Source organism: Nylanderia fulva, unplaced genomic scaffold (genome assembly GCF_048542155.1).
Source record: "Nylanderia fulva isolate GAGA-0341 unplaced genomic scaffold, ASM4854215v1 Scaffold20, whole genome shotgun sequence".
NCBI classification, from domain to species: Eukaryota; Metazoa; Arthropoda; class Insecta; order Hymenoptera; family Formicidae; genus Nylanderia; species Nylanderia fulva.
This window is the reverse complement of record NW_028190264.1, coordinates 2,998,472-3,016,028: the sequence shown is the minus strand read 5'-3', so window position 1 is coordinate 3,016,028 and position 17,557 is coordinate 2,998,472. Positions and strand designations below refer to the sequence as shown.

Genomic DNA, 17,557 nt, shown 5'->3' with positions numbered 1-17,557 from the left:
ATTACAATATTTTTAACATTAAACCTCTTATCTCTCTGTAGACGCTCATGCATAAAACAATATTTTGTATTTATAAAATTATAAATTTATAAGAACTATATATCTATTTATCTGACAAAACACAATTATCAATTTATTTCCCAATTCTGATACAGAAAGACATTCGTTTGTCACGTATAAAAGCTTCTCGATTAATAATAAATCAAGAGTGTATATCCTCGAGCGCACGGATTGAGACCTGCATTTTTTTCTCCGGCGGTTCAAATTACTCCGGATCGAAGTTAATCGCGGAAAAAGGCGATAAGGCTATCCGCCCAGATCTATTACATTGTATATGTCGTCGAGCGTATGTACGGGCGCCCGCAGAGTTGAGCACCGCTTCCTCGTTTCTAGGTTACACGCGCAGCGAGCTGAGTTTCACTTTTTCAGCGTTCGAAGCCACGCTCCGCGACCATCGGAGGTTGGCCGGGGTTCGTCTAGCGTTCTTCAACGTGTATATTCAGTTTGAAATCGCGGTACCGCGTCCAGTCAGGGCGGAAATCCACATAAGAAGAAATATACACGTATATATACTATAATATTCGCTGCTACGATGACATATTTCAGTCGTCAGAGTCATCAGAGGCCGTTCGCTCTCTTGTTGACTCTTGATTAACCTGGACCATCCCAAAAAGTTAAGCTAAATTAATGTAAAAATACTGTTTCGTCAAAGACCTGAATATGCGTACGAAATGATGATCAATATTCAAGTTGCGTCACCAAGAAAGGGATGGAAGAATTTTTTAATAGTAAACACACTGGGAGAGATTAAACTTTGGAAGAGCACTACGCAGTTCGTGTTGCGCCAAGGTTGGAGAATTTGCGCAGTTACCTAATAGCAACATTCCTTAAGCCTGAATCATCTGCTGTATAATTTTTCTCCGATCAGATACTTTCCCAATTACCTGTTTTTATAAAACGTTACGAATTTCTCGAAGTCAACAGGAATCAATTTTAACATATATGTACATATATGTACATATATGAATGTTATCAAGTTTAGGCGTCAAGCATAAACTGACAGATACGCTTCTTCCACAGTCATTCATAATCTTCCCGGCAATATCGTCGGTTTATTTATTATCGACTCGGTGATGATTTGCGTCGTAATCGTCGCGTCCAAACATTTCCATCTTAAACTCGATCCGTTTTCCCTTCGTCGTTCGTTCGTTCTTCTCGTTTCTCCCATCAAGTCAGTTTCGGACCTCTCCTTGGACGTCCGCGCTAGACTTAGCACACGTAGCGAATGTTCGGTGAAACTCGTGGGCCGACACGAGCCTGGAATACGCGAAGAGCCCGGGACTTTCGTTTTTGAAAGAGCTGACGCCGAATATGCGTCCTCGATCCTATCGCCTTTTCAGCGTTCTAAACTGCAGCCTCGATCGCCCCGGCATTGACGATTTACATGCGACGTAGAAAAAAAATCGCTCGAGCGAGCAGAACGTTTCTTTAAAGTAGATTTTTTTTTCAAATTATCCAAGTACAGCATATTTCGAATATACAATACACGTGACAATCCGCTCACTAAATGAGGCAATCTTCTAGATTTCTTCTATTTTAAAATAGGAAAGATTGATCTATGGCGAAAAATGATTGAATTCTGTATCTATTTTTTAACTTACAATTAGTTAATGTTATAGACACAAAAAACGCGTATGTAATTATATATATATATATATACTTTTTCTTCAAATATTAACTATAGTATCTATAATAGGTTCTCTCCATCAATGGAAAACCTGATTCCTCGACCACCTGTTGCTCGTTCCAACAATTGCTCGGCCCGTTCTCACACGTATATATTTCTCGCGTGTTTGCTATTTTTTCACAACTAGATTGCGCGAATCCGTGGCGAAGTCATCGAGCATGTTCGTCATCCAGCTAAATCACGACACTCGTGGGATCCACGAGGCCACGTGAGAGAGTTCTTTTCGTGACGCGGGCCCTCGAAAACACATCCGTGACCCTCGAAAATTTGAACTTTCACCACGGGAGGACGTATACATCGCGACGATATGTAGGGGGAGTGTAAGAGATACGTGAGATACAAAAATAGCCGACGGAAGCGAATCAACAAGGAAAGTGAAACTTTGTTCATGCGAGCGCACAAGCAAATATATCCTTCACTCGTGCTAATTGTCACGTGGATCATTAGGTGCCACTTGGCGCTCTTCCACGTGTTTATCTTCGAATCCTTTTCTTGACGATAATGTCCCTTTGCATATTAAATTACGATCTAAGACACGAAGATACGCTCTATCGCGCGCGCTTAATGTATTAATAATCGTCACGGTATAAGACTGAACCTATAATGACTAGATCCCTTTCTCTTTTTTCTCGTTCGATTATTTTTTTCTCATTTTTTTAGTACATTCATTAAGTGATATTTATCCTAAGTGCTATATAGGATCTCTTTTCTCTCTATTTCTTTTATTCATTTAACGTAACTGAGATTATGAAGTACATAATTTATGTCATGAAGAGATCGAACTTATGACTAAATTCCTCTCTCTTCTTTTCTCGTTCGATTATTTTTTTCTAATTTTTTAGTGCATTCATTAAGTGATATTTATCCTAAATGATATATAGGATCTTTTTTTCTCTGTTTCTTGTATTTATTTAACGTAACTGAAATTATGAAGTACATAATTTATGTCATGAAAAAATTGAACCTATAATGACTAGATTTCTCTCTCTTCTTTCTCGTTCGATTATTAAAAAGAATTTTCTAGTGCATTTATATCATGATATCTACCCTAAATGATATATGTAGGATCTGATATCTACCCTAAATGATATATATATAGGATATCTCTTTTATCTCTGTTTCTTGTATTTATTTAACGTGATTGAAATTATTAAGAACATAGTTTATATCATGAAGACATTAAACCTATAATGATTAGAGCCCTCTCTCTTTTTCCTCATATTCCTCAAAAGATTTCGATTATTAAAAAAATTTTGTTAATGTATTCATGAAATGATATCTACCCTAAATGACATATAGAATCTTTTTTCTCTCTAGTTCTTTTAATTATTTAACATGATTGAGATTGTTATGTACATAGTTTATGATGGAAGATACATGCTTAGTCATTATCTCAATTTATTAAAACTGGTAACCTCCGTCACGTTGGCAAAGGTGTTAGATAAGCGTAGATAAGGGAAGTGAGGAGAGAAGCGTGTCGAAGCGATTCGCGTAACAGAACTCGATGGCCGGCATTCCTGTCGAGTCGCAACAGTAGGCCGACGGAAGCGAATCCTCCGGTGGCTGATGTAACACCGTAAAGACCCACTGACACGCATCGAACGAGAATGCTTATCCCGCGAGACGGCGAGAAACACGAAATGCCTTTCCATTTTACGCGGCCTGACGTAGAAATTGGAGACTGTATATTTCTCTCTCTCTCTCTCTCTCTCTCTCTCTCTCTCTCTCTCTCTCTCTCCAATTCCACAGAATTTCCATAAAAGTAACGATAATCGAGAGAAGACATCATCTGCACTGACATTTCGCGAAATGAGACATAAAACCGAGATGATCAATCTTTACATTAATTCAATGGGAAAGCGTTGAACTTGATAACAATAAATTTCGGAATTTAAATATATATGAAGCTTGATCTAAATTTTATAAATTTCTCATAATTACATGTTTGTGATATAGATCCTAGGAATCCGTGCATTATCACCGATCAGTAAATATTAATCTGATTTTCCATGTTTGTGACAACTAAACCTTTCTCAATATACACAACTTCTCGCTTGTTCACAAATATTGTTCTACAAAAAATTAATTATACCACGTACATAACAACGGAATGTGATACGGACGTGTATCATCATCATCATCATCATCATCATCATCGCCGGCGACATAATGTTGATTACGATCAATAACGAACTGCCCTCCTCCCCAGTTTTATCGTGTTGTTACTTTCTCTGCAATACGGGTTTCCCGTGGGGAATCGTGAGTCGGCTTAATAAAGTGTGTCACCAGGTCTACCGAGTACCAATGCGACCGCTTAAAGCACTAGATTCTTTACTGACAATGAGCATAATAAATTGTTGTATCGCACTATTAATTACTAAGCACGGAGCAAAGTTATACAATATGTATAAATATGAATTTTTTGTTTACCGTAATAGATATCTGATTAAATTTTCCGCATATTTCAGATTATACTTCAAGATATTTTCTCACTGCAAGTTCATAAAAAATATTTTATTGATATATCATACATTTATTAATAAGGTCAGAGAACGACAATGATTCTATTGAATATAAATATGTACATATTATTTGTTCAATAATATTAATACTTTCATCTGTACTCTTTTCCGTTTTCTTGTAATGTCATAATTCCTATAATCACGAAAATTGGAAAACTAAAAATATCTATCGACTCCGCTCTCTCTTTCTAACGTTTTACTCGAACATCATCCTGGACATCTTTAACAAGGTAGACGCTTTCGATGTCGCTTAGATCTTATATAACATCTTCTACAAATCCGGTTATGTTCTCTTTCTCTATCTTTTCTTTAACATAAGAAGAAGAAGAAGTAGTAAATTTCAAATAAGTAGAACGGCTTGCGTTATAACTTTACAGAAATTTAATAGACTTTGACAGACGATTGTTTAGATGCTACGATTTGGAATTAAGGAATGAAAAAAACGCTTGGTCGGCCATGTTCGCGTGATTGTGATAATAAGAGGAAATTGCTGAAAAAAAGTTTATTTATAATATATATTTATTCTTAATCGTCTTAGTCGTTCATCGTTTATCCTTAAAATTGCAAACGATTGCAGATGATTCAGAAATTAAATTAAAAAAAAAAATCCAAAAAATTCAATTTTGAAACAAAAATTTTAATAGAATTTATATAATTATAAAAGCATTTATTGAATTTTTTAATTTTGTTTTTTAATTTATTGAGAGAATTGTGAGAAACAATATAATGTCTAATCCAATGTTTGTAGAGGAAAAATAATTTATAGACTGGTCCATTTTACGAAATATTAGTACTAATGTAAAATATATTTAACATTCCTTCCAGATTGTCACATAGATTTCTTCTCACTTTTTGAAATTATTTTGTCATATACGCACTGATGCAATTTTAATTTTTTTGACGGGAAATACGCATATTAAAGTGAAAAATGACATCGGAGATGAAAAATGACAGCGGAGATGGAATAAAACTGCGGAACCATTCGTGGGGAACTTTGAAGGACCGGAAGCGAGTACGTCATGTCACTTTCCAAATACTTTTCACCGCCAAGTCGTGTGTGGCCTCGTCTTTGCCGTGGGATCGGCGAAGTCTCTTTTTCCATGAGTGTAACATGGAAGATGAAAACGAGAGAGATAGAGTGAGAGAGAACGAAGGAATATAGCATGACTAGCTAAAGTCGCCGTGCGAAACGGAAAGTGCCAAATCGAGAACAGTTTTGTCGCTTACGTAACAAAGATATTATAGAAAGAATACGACATGTACAAAACTACATAAAAATATGACCGACAATAATCAATACATTTTTAATGAATTATATTATTGATTATTTTAATAAATTTTTTCTACACAGAAATAAGTTCAAAAATAAATCAAACAAATGTAGAAAAATTGTTGACTTGATGAAATTTACAGATTTTTATTCTATGAAACATCGATTATGTAGTTGAATCGTATCGGCGCAGATCGAGATTCGCTCCTTTCGCGTTGCGCTTGGAGCCGTTTCCCGGCGATCAGATCGGGGTAAACGGAGAATCGTGAGCAGACGTACCGAGAGCGAAAATTCAATTATCCCGCGAGAACGCGGGAGAGCGGAAGACTCGATGACTAAGCGCAGGGAACGCGATCGATGCGCGACGGTCCGCCTGTTCTCCGGACGGCGAGTTGCCGCCAAAGTAGACTGTTATTTAACGATTTTAGTGAAAACGTTCGCGGCATTATACAATCGGCCTAGATCCCGAGGAGTCACGGAGCGTCACGGATCGTGAGCTCCTGCCAAGCCAGTCGCAGCGATTTTGCCTTCACTCCGGAGAGCAGACATGCCGTTTCGTCCTCTCCGTTTGCTCTAAACTCCCTCCCATCCTCCTATTTCTCCCTGTCCCAGACAGTTTTTTTTTAGATGCAAGAACGCACGCTTCTTTTATTTTCTTAATTATTGTATTTTTTTTAGAGGCACTTACAATCGTTCCTGCATAATTGCATATTTATTCCTGTCTCGTCGGTCAGAACGATTTTCAACATTTATTTCGACGTAATGAAATAAAAATAGCTCGTTATAATTTAATAAGGCAGGCGTCTTTAATAAGATGATAAACGGCCAACCTTTCAAGGCAATCGTTATAATGAAAATCACAAGCAATAGCGTAAAAATTCATTGTGATGGCTAGCTGAGTCATATGTTTGTCGCGATTTATGTCAGGATAGCAGAATGTTAGAGTGCGATAAAGTAATTAGCATTTCATATCCTTCGACTTTATCTGAGCAAAATATATGTAATATTGTATCGGACATATAGTTTTTAAATTTATGCATTATGAGACTTATAATTATTAGCAATAAACATCAACTGATTTCTTTCTACGTTGTTAGATACTGCTATGACGTTGTTTTAGATATTGCTGTGACGTTATTAGATACTACTGACGCGATTATTTTACAAGTGTATTATTCCATATTTCTAAAACCACTAGATTTAACATCGCTATTTAAAAATCGCAATTTTTTACGGTTGCATCTTATTAAAAAAGAACTTGTCTGTGAATGAAGATCCATCTTTGGAGTTTTTTTTATCACGTCTGTTTCTCTCTTGCTTTTCGGACACCTTTAAAGTGAGCAATCTCGATCGCGATTCACCGAGTGATGAACGAAACGATAAATCGAGCCTTGCAACGTGTCGGTTTCTTGAGCGATTCCGCAATCGCGTTTATTGCCGAGTGGCGCGTATACGTGCTCTAAGGTGAGAGCTCTGGTGCGATCCCGGTCAATATTCATGTTAATCACAGCGAAGTGCACTCAATTAAGTATTATACCGCTTCGCGAGCGGATACTCGCTCTCGATCGTAAACCTGCGGCGGCTTGAAATACCAATGCGTACAAATTAAAAACGCGGGTTGTATGTGCGGTTTGGTATAAGCTGCTGATTATCATCCTCGTAGCGCGCCTGTTTTAAGCGGCAACGCGCCTGCGGCATAATAATAACGGCGAATAATTTCGGCCGAAGTTAAAAACTCGATTCTTAGAGAAAGTATGACGATTCGGCATAGGAATACGTAATGGTTCCCAGGGAAAGAGGTTGAGATTAGCGAGCGAGTTCTTAATTTATGATCAAAAAATGTTAACCATATATTACGTCGAAAATCGTGGATGACTTAATAATACACAGAAAAAATGTTTAATATAAATAAATCACTAGAGATTATTTTAGAAAAAGAGAATCAGCTTCTTTCACGCTATTTTTATAATATTAGCAATTTAGCATTTTCTCTTGACATTCGATATTAATTATTTTTGTAATGATGACGCAAATTGGAATTATCTCGGCATACGTCACGTCCGTTTAAACGTCACTGACCTCCTCCACGATTCAGATCGAACAGGAAAGTGTTAGACTGAGCGGTCAAATAATCACTCCTCGATGACATCGTTAATCATCACGACGTCGTCCTGATAATGACACAGCGAAAGGAAGCGATGAAATGTGAGAGATTGCGATTGCACAGACACAGTAATTCTACGACATTTATATATATATATATATGTATATAGAGAGACACGCAACAGAATCGCTACTCGGAAGTAAACCGCACGCTGTCCTGGAAGTGAATCAGGATACTGCGACTATCTTCCTTCCGCGCGAAGGAAGGAAAATAAAATTCTACCGATTTATAAACCACCATGATGATTCAATCACCCACGTCTGACTTTCCCGGAGAATAAAATGCGCGGGCAGATTCTCGCAGGATATGACGGGAGTCCCTATTTATAATTGCCGACCGCGTTGCATCCTGCTCGGAGTCACGTAGACCTATTTTGTGACTATCTTCTTAGAATTCCTCGTTCGGTGACTGATTTTATCATCGTCATCGTACAAATTCTCGTATCAAGATTTTTGACAATTAACTTAAAAAATATATATTTTTTGTATTTATACATTTTTATATATAATTTATTTTTTATATATTTTTATGTATTTTTATATATTGTATTTTATATATTTTTTAATTGATAGATTTTTTAATGAATTGATATTTGACATCGTTTAATTTCTAATCGCTTTTTAACATCTGCAAAATTTGACAGGAAGTAACATTTGGCAAAATAACGAGAAGAGATGAATACCTGTCGATGAGAGACTTAGGCAGAAAAAAAGAAAAGCCGAAAATGCGGGGAAACGAAATGCGCAAGTGAAGGAGCGTTGCGCAAGGCGGCCGCGGTCGCGCGGCTGCAATCGCTCCTAAACTCCTAAGAGCCTCGCTCGGTGCGCCGTAAGGTTCGAAAGTAAGCGCCTCCTCCGTCGAGACAATGGCTCGCGAAAATAGGGCAGAGTAATTAAGCCGTTATATAACCGGAGCTCGCGGGAGACACGGCAGAGTGTCGCGATAGCGTTGGCAAACAGGGTGCATGATAATTTGCCACTATTTTTTTTATGAGAAAGAAGATAGGGATAAATGCATTCATATCGATCTCTCTTACACAGATTGCTAATTATCCTAGGAATAAATGCAATCTTGGTCTCGTGGATCGAAGGAGGTCTTTCGTCTTTCATGAATTTCTGAGAGTTAAAAATTCAAATTAAAAGTGAATTTAAAGCTCTGTATAATTTTGATAAAGAATAGATTTTTAAAAAATAGATAATTCGTGGTATATTTGACTTTCAATTTAAATGTGGATAAATTTTGTTGAAATTTTTTTTGCTAATTTGCTACTTGTTTTTCCTAAGAAAGGGAGCCAAGATAGGGATAAATGCGTCTATATCGATCTCTCCTACACGCAGATCGCTAACTATCCTATAGGAAAAAATATAGTGTTGGTCTCGTGGACTGAAGGAGTACTTTCGTCTTTTATAAATTTCTGAGACTTAAAAATGCAAATTAAAAGTGAATATAAAGCTCTGTATAATTTTAATAAAAATTAGATTTTTAATTAAAAAAAAATAAAAATAAAATAAAACTGCTTATTTTTTAACCGAAAGAAATCGACTGATTAATTTGTGGTATATTTGGCTTTCAATTTAAATGTAGATAAATTTTGTTGAAATTTTCATGAAATTGACGTTTTCAATGACGTCCTTATCGAATGCGAACGACCTTTGTCTACGTAACTACGTATATGCACATTACTATTACAGCACCGCTAACGCAACCGGTTATCGCCGCGATTATGCTCGATTTATCTGGCGTGCAGCTTCTGAAATACGTTCCCTCGTTTTCACCGAGAGAGGAGAATATCCGACAGATGGATAGTAGAGAGATTTGCATACACCTGAGATCTCGATATCTACAATCTCCGGCACGGTCGCTCGATTGCTCTTTCTATCGCGTAACTGCAAATGTTCAATGTCGCACGATCGGTCGAACATTAATATCTAGAGCAACGATTATTTACACCTTCATTACTCGCGTTGGAATGACGTCGAACAAATATCTAATTGCATAACATCGAGGAGGATTGCACTTGGATAAAATTTTTAGAAATTGCAGCGCGCGCTTCATTATTTTGCATATGAAATTATCTCAACCATCTATATTACTTTAAGAACTATGTGACAAAAAATTATTCTAATCATTCGTAGCCAGAAAAAAAATCGTATTCAGACATTTCTTTCTTTCTATATCAGTCGAGATATTTTCTACGGGATTTTTCGATAATGCCTTTTTATTCTTGCGCAATAAAATGGGACGACGCTTCGTATTCGGCGCAGTGCAAAATGCATAGGTAATCGCGCGATTGTCCTTTCCCTCTTTCCTGCGTTCTCGCGACAAAACAGCGAATTCCTTTCGCTCTCGGCGACGTGGTCAACAAAGTGGTAGCAAGCCAACACATCCACCTCGATAGCCGTTCGAGCCAGACCGGCTGAGAAACTTATTACGCCACTGTCTGTTTACACTGGAAGTCGACTACACGCACGGCCACGAAATGTTTTTCCACTTCGACCGAGAATGCAAAGAGAGACTCGCTCGTAGCCGCCGGCCGCGTAGCGGTCGCTCGGCCTTTGGGGAGAAATTGCCGAAGTAACCGCGGTCTGCGGTCGATCCTCGATAGTCTACAGTGTAATCGTGCAACTCGAATTTTTATAAATGCAAATACTTCTCCCGTATTCGTTCGACTTTAACTTGCATACTTTGCCTGAGTCTTTTTTTTTATCTCGGGTCGTATTGCATTTTTATTGCATTCCAGCTCTAAGTAATCGACGTTGATTTGTTATAAAAATATTTTAAATCTGATATACACTTTAACTTAATTATCAGATTTTACAAAAAGTTTTATTAATTAGGAAATTTTTATTAGAAAGGGCAAAGCAAATTTGAATGCATATATGTATAAATTTTGACGTAGTCGATTATTTTTCTAGATGGAAAATGGATGATATTGCGTGCATAATGCATGAAATGAAAACTACATTTAAAAGAGATTCAATATAAATTTATAAATAAAGAAATACTTAAAATAAATCAAGACATGACAAACATTAAATCGATACGAGTATTCATGCCTTCAGTTTCCGTAATAGCTTACATCATTTCCTGCTCGAGCATTCTATTCATATAGGCATACAAATCTATCATATTAATTTTTTTTTACTTTCACGCATAAAAAAGATAATTTAATTAAAAAATCTTACATAAATTTGATGAATAATTTAAGAAAATTTGTAACAAGAAACAAAAAATCGCGTATAGCATTAAACGTAGAAGTTTAATTTTTAATTGACGTTGACATTAATCTATCTAGAATATGTACCGTCTGACATTTATTAATTAAATTTGATATTAATTTCGTTTTATATCATTATTATTTTAATTAAATTTATTAATTAAATATTCATTAATGAAAGCTGCTGTACAAAGTACGTAGTAAAGTGAAACGCGTTCGATTCAACCTGACACTCAAACTAAGCAAATAAAATCTAACGTCAGTCGCAATTGCATTTACAATTAGAAGCAAAGACGACGTTAGATCGAATTATAGAGCGCGCAAGACCGCAAGGATGTGGACGAGGATCGAATTTACGACGCGACGCAATCTCTAATAAGTTAGGACGAGTCGTATCATATCTTTGGTCGGTCCAGGATGGTCGGAGGTTGTAATACGGGTGTAAAATAGTAGTGGTAAAAATATACGTATGCATCACGGTGGATGTGTGCGGCTGTTCGCGGGTCGACGTCGTCGTCGTAGTCGTCGTCGTCGTCGTCGTCGTCGTCGTCGGTTTGCCCGCTCGGCGGCGGTGCTTGTGCCACTTTCACTTGGTTACATAACCAAGGTACGCTCGTGCGCGCGCGAACGAGCGAGCGAGCGAGCGAGAGGAACTGGGTAAATGGGAGAACCACACGATTCTGCGCCGCCTGCATCACCGTACCGTGGAGAGGACATCGGCGAGTAGTATAGCACCACGATTTTGGTGTCCTAAGTAGGGACGGTTGAAGTTCTTAACAGAGTATATTGTCGATACTTTCACTCACTAGCCGACGAAAATACCGATGGATTCTCCAAAATTTATGTTGCGGGACGTAACATTGAGACATCGTCATTTTAGAATAAAATTATATAGTGTTTCAGAACTGGTGGAAGAGTTTTTAATGGCAGATTCCTGGTATCATTCGGAAACGATTTTTCCTCAGCGAAAATGTGAGACATTAATAATTTGCGAATTATAAACAGTTGAAGATAAAGGCTTTCTTGGAAACTAAGTCTTGTGGAAATAAAATACTCTTCAGTTAATTTTAGGTAGAGTTTGCTTTAATAGAATTTTAATACGAGACTTAATTATAAAGATACGTAATAGCAAAAATTAGGAACATGCTAAAAATGATGGCCTCCCTCAACATTTTCACTAAAGAAAAATCGTATCTTCAAATGATACCAGGAATCTGACATTAAAAATTTTTCCGCCAGTTCTGAAATATTTTTTATTTACTTTTATTTAGAATTGTCCGTTTTCAAACTGATATCTCCTTTGAATTATCTTCGAGATACTTGAACCTTATTGATACAAACATTCATGAAGAATGTTTAATGTTACATTAGAGAGAGCATAACATCGCGACCGTAGAAAGTCTCGAAAATGCATATAGAGTTACTAATACAAGTCATTGCATTTTTCGCGATCTCTCGTCTTGCACCGGCTGCAAAGTCTGACGGCTGGTCCACGACTTTTCTGGATAATAAACGTGCTGATATATTAGCAATGAGGCGTGAACGGAGGCACTGATCGTGGAGATATTGTCAGCTCAATTACGGAGAAATTTTTTTTCGACGTCGGATAAAGTCCGTTGGAGAATTACGAAGTTGATAATTTATTTATTTATTGGATCTATCAATTTATAGGCAGGCTCTGTATTGATTACAAATGGTAGTTTTCGAATTACGAAAGTTGATTTATTTATTGTATCTATAACAGTTTCTACGACTGTGTTAAACTTAATTAAAGAGTTTGCAATATCGGCTAAATATAATATAAAACGTGATCAATAATTAATTTTTAGATCAATAATTAATATTTAGCAACTGACTTTGCAGTTTATTATCCATTACAATAATAACTGCAATATCATTATAATGTAATAATAAACCGTGAATCAGATAGGTCACATTTAATGTTAAATATGCGGTTTGATGCGGCCTGCATAAATAAGAGGCAGACCGCAAATTTTACGTAATACTGATCGGAAAAATTTAGACATTCAAATGTAGATGCTAGAGCGAGAAATATTTGATCCGGAGCTATAGTTCATCGTAGATTAATTCGAAATTGCGCGATTTCCCAATGTGAATTATAGAAAATGGCTATCCATTTTTTTCCCGAATGCATATGCACATACGTGTCACTGCATCCGCTTTATGGCAAGGTACTATGGCACCGTCGAGAGATTTATGATCGTTCTCTCGTGATCTGAGCTCTCGTCTAAAGCGAGCAAAGTTGAAGAGCGCCTCCAATCACGATCATTAAAGATTTATGTCCTCTTTTCCTTTTCAATGGAGCCACTAAGCGCTAATAATAATAATGCGCGGTTACGCCGCAATCGCATTATTATTGCATTCGCGTTCTCTCTCTGTATATATATATATATATATGTGTGTGCATGGATATGTACGTATCGATCGATTTTTGCGTAAGCGAATTAAAAGCGGAGAAAAGAGCGTCTCGGAGTCACAACAAATCGAGCGTGCATGCTGTCGGGTAGCGTCATAATGTGCTTAGCCGCACAACACGAGGTAACTACATAATTGGCGATAACTTAAGTGCGGTCTTTCAGGCGAGAAGCGAATGTGCATTTAATGTTGTTCCTCGCTCAAGTTGAGTACTCGAACGTGTCGCGCGTATTTAACTTCTTTCACTGAGTCAGATTAATTCGAGCCGCGCCACAATAAACATGAAATTCAATAAAGTTACGCTTATAGATTTTACGATGGGTATATACATTTTTTTTAAATATATATAACTAATATTCACACACAGTACAAAATAATATAAAAGATTCATTAAATATCAAAATAAGAGAAAGTAAAATCCATAAATTAATTTTCTTCTTATATCAACATTGAGAATAATCGGAAATGAGTACGCGGAGAGAATTTTCTCTTGGAATTTACCCTACCCTTAACATTTATCGTAATAAAAAATATTAATATGTACATAGTAAAATTAATCGAACATATTTTATATCTTTTATTGCGATAGATATTAATATTTTTTATTGTCCCACGATTACCATGATTTTCAGGCTAAATTCAGGCTAAAAAAAATCTCTCTGTGTAGCAAAGTAACAAGTACTGGGCGTTATTAATGAAATATTGAAAATTAATTGAAATGCAAATAATAGAAAGTTAGATATTTTCTTCTTAAGCTTTCTAAGTTGATTCCGTTTGAATTTAACGCTTACCCTTAATTGAATTAGAATTGCCGCTTTGACAAAAAAATCTGATACCTATTAATCAATTTTTTTAAACCATATTATTCTTGAACTTAGCAATCTGGCCTAACAAAAGTGAGCTCTTAAAAAAAGAACGGAATCCGCGGGAATCTGACCGATTAAGATTTCGCCGAAATTAATATTTACATCACAATAAAAAAATATGAATGTTCACAATAAGATAAAAAAATGTTCCATTAATATTAATATTTTTTATCGTGGTAAAGTATTAATCAGAGAAACTTTTATAAAATTCTTCCAATACCATACATTTTCCCACGATCACCATGATTTTCAGGGTAAATTCTAAGAGAAAATTCTTTCTGTGTACAAGTATTATTATTCTTGAAGATACCATATAAAAGAAAGTAAAAGAAAATAAAAATTCCTAAATTAGAATTTAAATCCAGGTTCTCCGCAGCTGATCGAGAATTAATTTCCTTTGATTGATCATTTCCCGAGATCGCGACAATGCGAGGCAACAGGTGGAAAAGGCAGTTGACGTTGATCCGGAAAAAGCGTAATGGAAGATGACTCGTTCGCTGTCAAAATACAAGACGCATTCTACGAGCACGGCGCCACGAACAGCTGGCGCGGATCCTTTCCAACAACCCCTCCAGAAGAGCGACCAGAGAGGCAGGCAAGGTGGATGCGATGACCCAAATACGAAGCAGTGAAAGTGGCACACACTGGTCAGGCATGGCCTGCGCCGCCACCACGTCGTGTTTCACCCACACGCGTGTCTTTGTACCCGCGTTGCCCCGTCGCCGTTGCGTGCCTACGTGACGCGTACACGCACTCCAACTATACGTATACATATACAGTTCTTTCCCTGAGCGCGCGGCGTGAAGTTGATGAGGTGAAGGCGAAACGGGCGCGCGCACACAGCTACCGACTGATTACTAATTAGAAATTATGGAAATGCACATTACCGCGCGCTCACACGCGTATGTTCGCTCACGCATGCTTTTCCATCGCCTAGCCTGCCCTTCTTTCGTTTCCGATTCGCGAAGATACTTTTAACAGATTTACTTCAATCAGATTCTTTATTCATTCTTTTTTTCTTCCTTCCTTTTTCCATCTCCAGATCTTTCGTCTTATCTTCTCTCTTTGTTCATTATAACTTCTCATTACATCACGTTTTTTTCTTTCTTTTCTCTTCCTGCATTTTTTTGCTTTTTTCAGTTATTATGTATATACATTAAACAAATTTTGGAAAAGAAATCTGATATTAATAGACAATTGGGACAATAGGAATCAATAGGAAGGACAATAAGGGATGGACGGTGGGTAGCTTTGCTATATATGAGTGCCAATGGAAAAGCTTTTGATCGTTCTGCGTCACGTTTTTCCTCGTCATTCGGTCGCCATGTCGCGTTCAGGTTTCTTCTAATTTTCAACGTTCGCAGAACGTAGGCAGTTTCTCATTTCCGTGCGCGCAGCTTCGAGCAGCAGGGACGATTGATCCGCTACAAGGGTTTCATTCTCGCCGGTAGTGACTTAATTGGAAATACTTGAATGGCATCACCCTCGATCTCTCTCGGTCGTCGAAATGCCGGTAGGCGTAAATTTAGCGCGCGAGCGACAATTTCGGCTCGTCCAGGGTTTGTTGTTTTTTTAGAGCGTTTCTAGCGTGCATCGTTTTCTCAATTCTAGATGCATAGAACTGACGCCTGCGAACTTTTCCGTTTTCTAGCTCTATGGTGATTTACGAATATATCAAAATGTTCGTATTTATAAACACATTTTTTCGTTTATCTGTATCACTTAGAGATTAATTTTTAGTTGTCATTTTATCTCTTAATATTTCCAATGATTATTATTAAATATAGTTGTATTAGAATAATTTATGAAACTATTAATTAGAAAAAAATCATATTATGAAACTACGAAATTATTACATACTTGAATTTAATTAAATAAAATTCTAAGATTTTTATCTTCTGGAGATCATTAATTTTACAGCAAAACATTCGATTCCCTTTTCTTACTTACACGTTTATCAGTTTTTCTATTTTCTTTCTGTTTAATAAATTGTCATTATTATAATTAAATAAAGCTTCCTTGTTTTTTCTGCGTTCTTAATAAGAAGCATAATAAAAACATTAATAAATAATTATGGAAAAAATATATTTTCTCATCTCTCATCATTCTAGATTGTCGAAGTGGCTTTTTTTCTAATGATATTTCTTATAAGCTATTAGAAGAACGCCATGTAACGGCCTTGAGACGCCTAACTTATTGATTAAAAACAGTTTCTAGCAGATAACTAATAACATCGCCTTAGGCTGATTCTGCGTATTCTATGAAAGTCTGTAAAATCGCAGTGATTCATTGCAAGAAGATTTCAGAAATCTGTAATAAGACTTGGTAGAAGTTGACTAGGTATTAGATCGAGTTGTAAGAGTGCTAATTATAAGAACTGTAATGTAGCTGACTTATTAACAAATGTTTTCTTGAGATCTTGATTTTATAATTAAAAATTTTAATATCACGCATATGTTTCAGCATTCTATCAAATCTCTTCAAATCATTGATTAAAGAATCGATCATGAAAATTATGAAAAGAAACTGAAGATTCATTAAAATACAAATCCAGTAAAAATCTCGATTATTTGATATATCTTGTGTTAGAATAACTCTGGCATTATTAATAATTATCTTCTTGCTTCTACGTTCGCGTCTCACGAAACCGACCGGCAATTAAAGCCAAAGCATTATCGTGTCGATGTATAATCTCGAAGACACGATCCACTTCAATTACATTGCCCATCTGATCCGATTTCGTCCGCGATCATGAGCCCTTGACTCACGAAATCCGTGTTCGCCAGCAGCCGGAACTTGCGGGACGCTTTTATGTTTCTCCGGGACGATCAAGGACGAGAAAGTGAATTATAGCTGACTCATTTGCTCTCCGCGCAACTCACAGAGCGATCGGCTCTGATGAAAGGGTTAGCGCGCGGCTCTCATTGTGCGTTCAACCTGTTTTAAAAACTAGTCATTCAGGCTTGCACGAATGCCGACTATTGTCGTACAGAGATCGCATCTGTAATCGATGTTCAATACAGAAAATAATATAAAAATTGTATGACTTTTTTTTATTATTTTATTTTTATTTATTCATTTTTTAAATTTATCTATTAATTATAAGTGTGAAATAATCAGTGAGAAAGTGTTCTCAACAGTAGTACATTTTAACGAATAAATTCTGTAAAAAAAAAAGGAACATAAGATGATTTCGCCAAGTAAAATAGAATGATAGAATTTAAATATTGTGAAAAAATGTAGTCTAATTTAATAAGTTTTTTTGGATGAATGCAAATGAAAATTATTTTGAAATTTGGTTTCCCTTTTCTTTTTGAACGCACGCGTATGAAATA

General features: G+C 36.5%; 1 protein-coding gene and 1 long non-coding RNA gene across 3 annotated transcripts in view; one reads left to right on the top strand and one right to left on the bottom strand.

Annotated features, from left to right (window-relative positions):
- The window catches only part of LOC114944186 (uncharacterized), a 192,853-nt gene that overhangs the window by 30,798 nt on the left and 144,498 nt on the right, over window positions 1-17,557 (bottom strand). The window lies entirely within an intron of this gene.
- Window positions 1-17,557, top strand: part of lolal (longitudinals lacking protein-like) — a 150,615-nt gene that overhangs the window by 79,110 nt on the left and 53,948 nt on the right. The gene's annotated exons all lie outside the window — the stretch shown is intronic.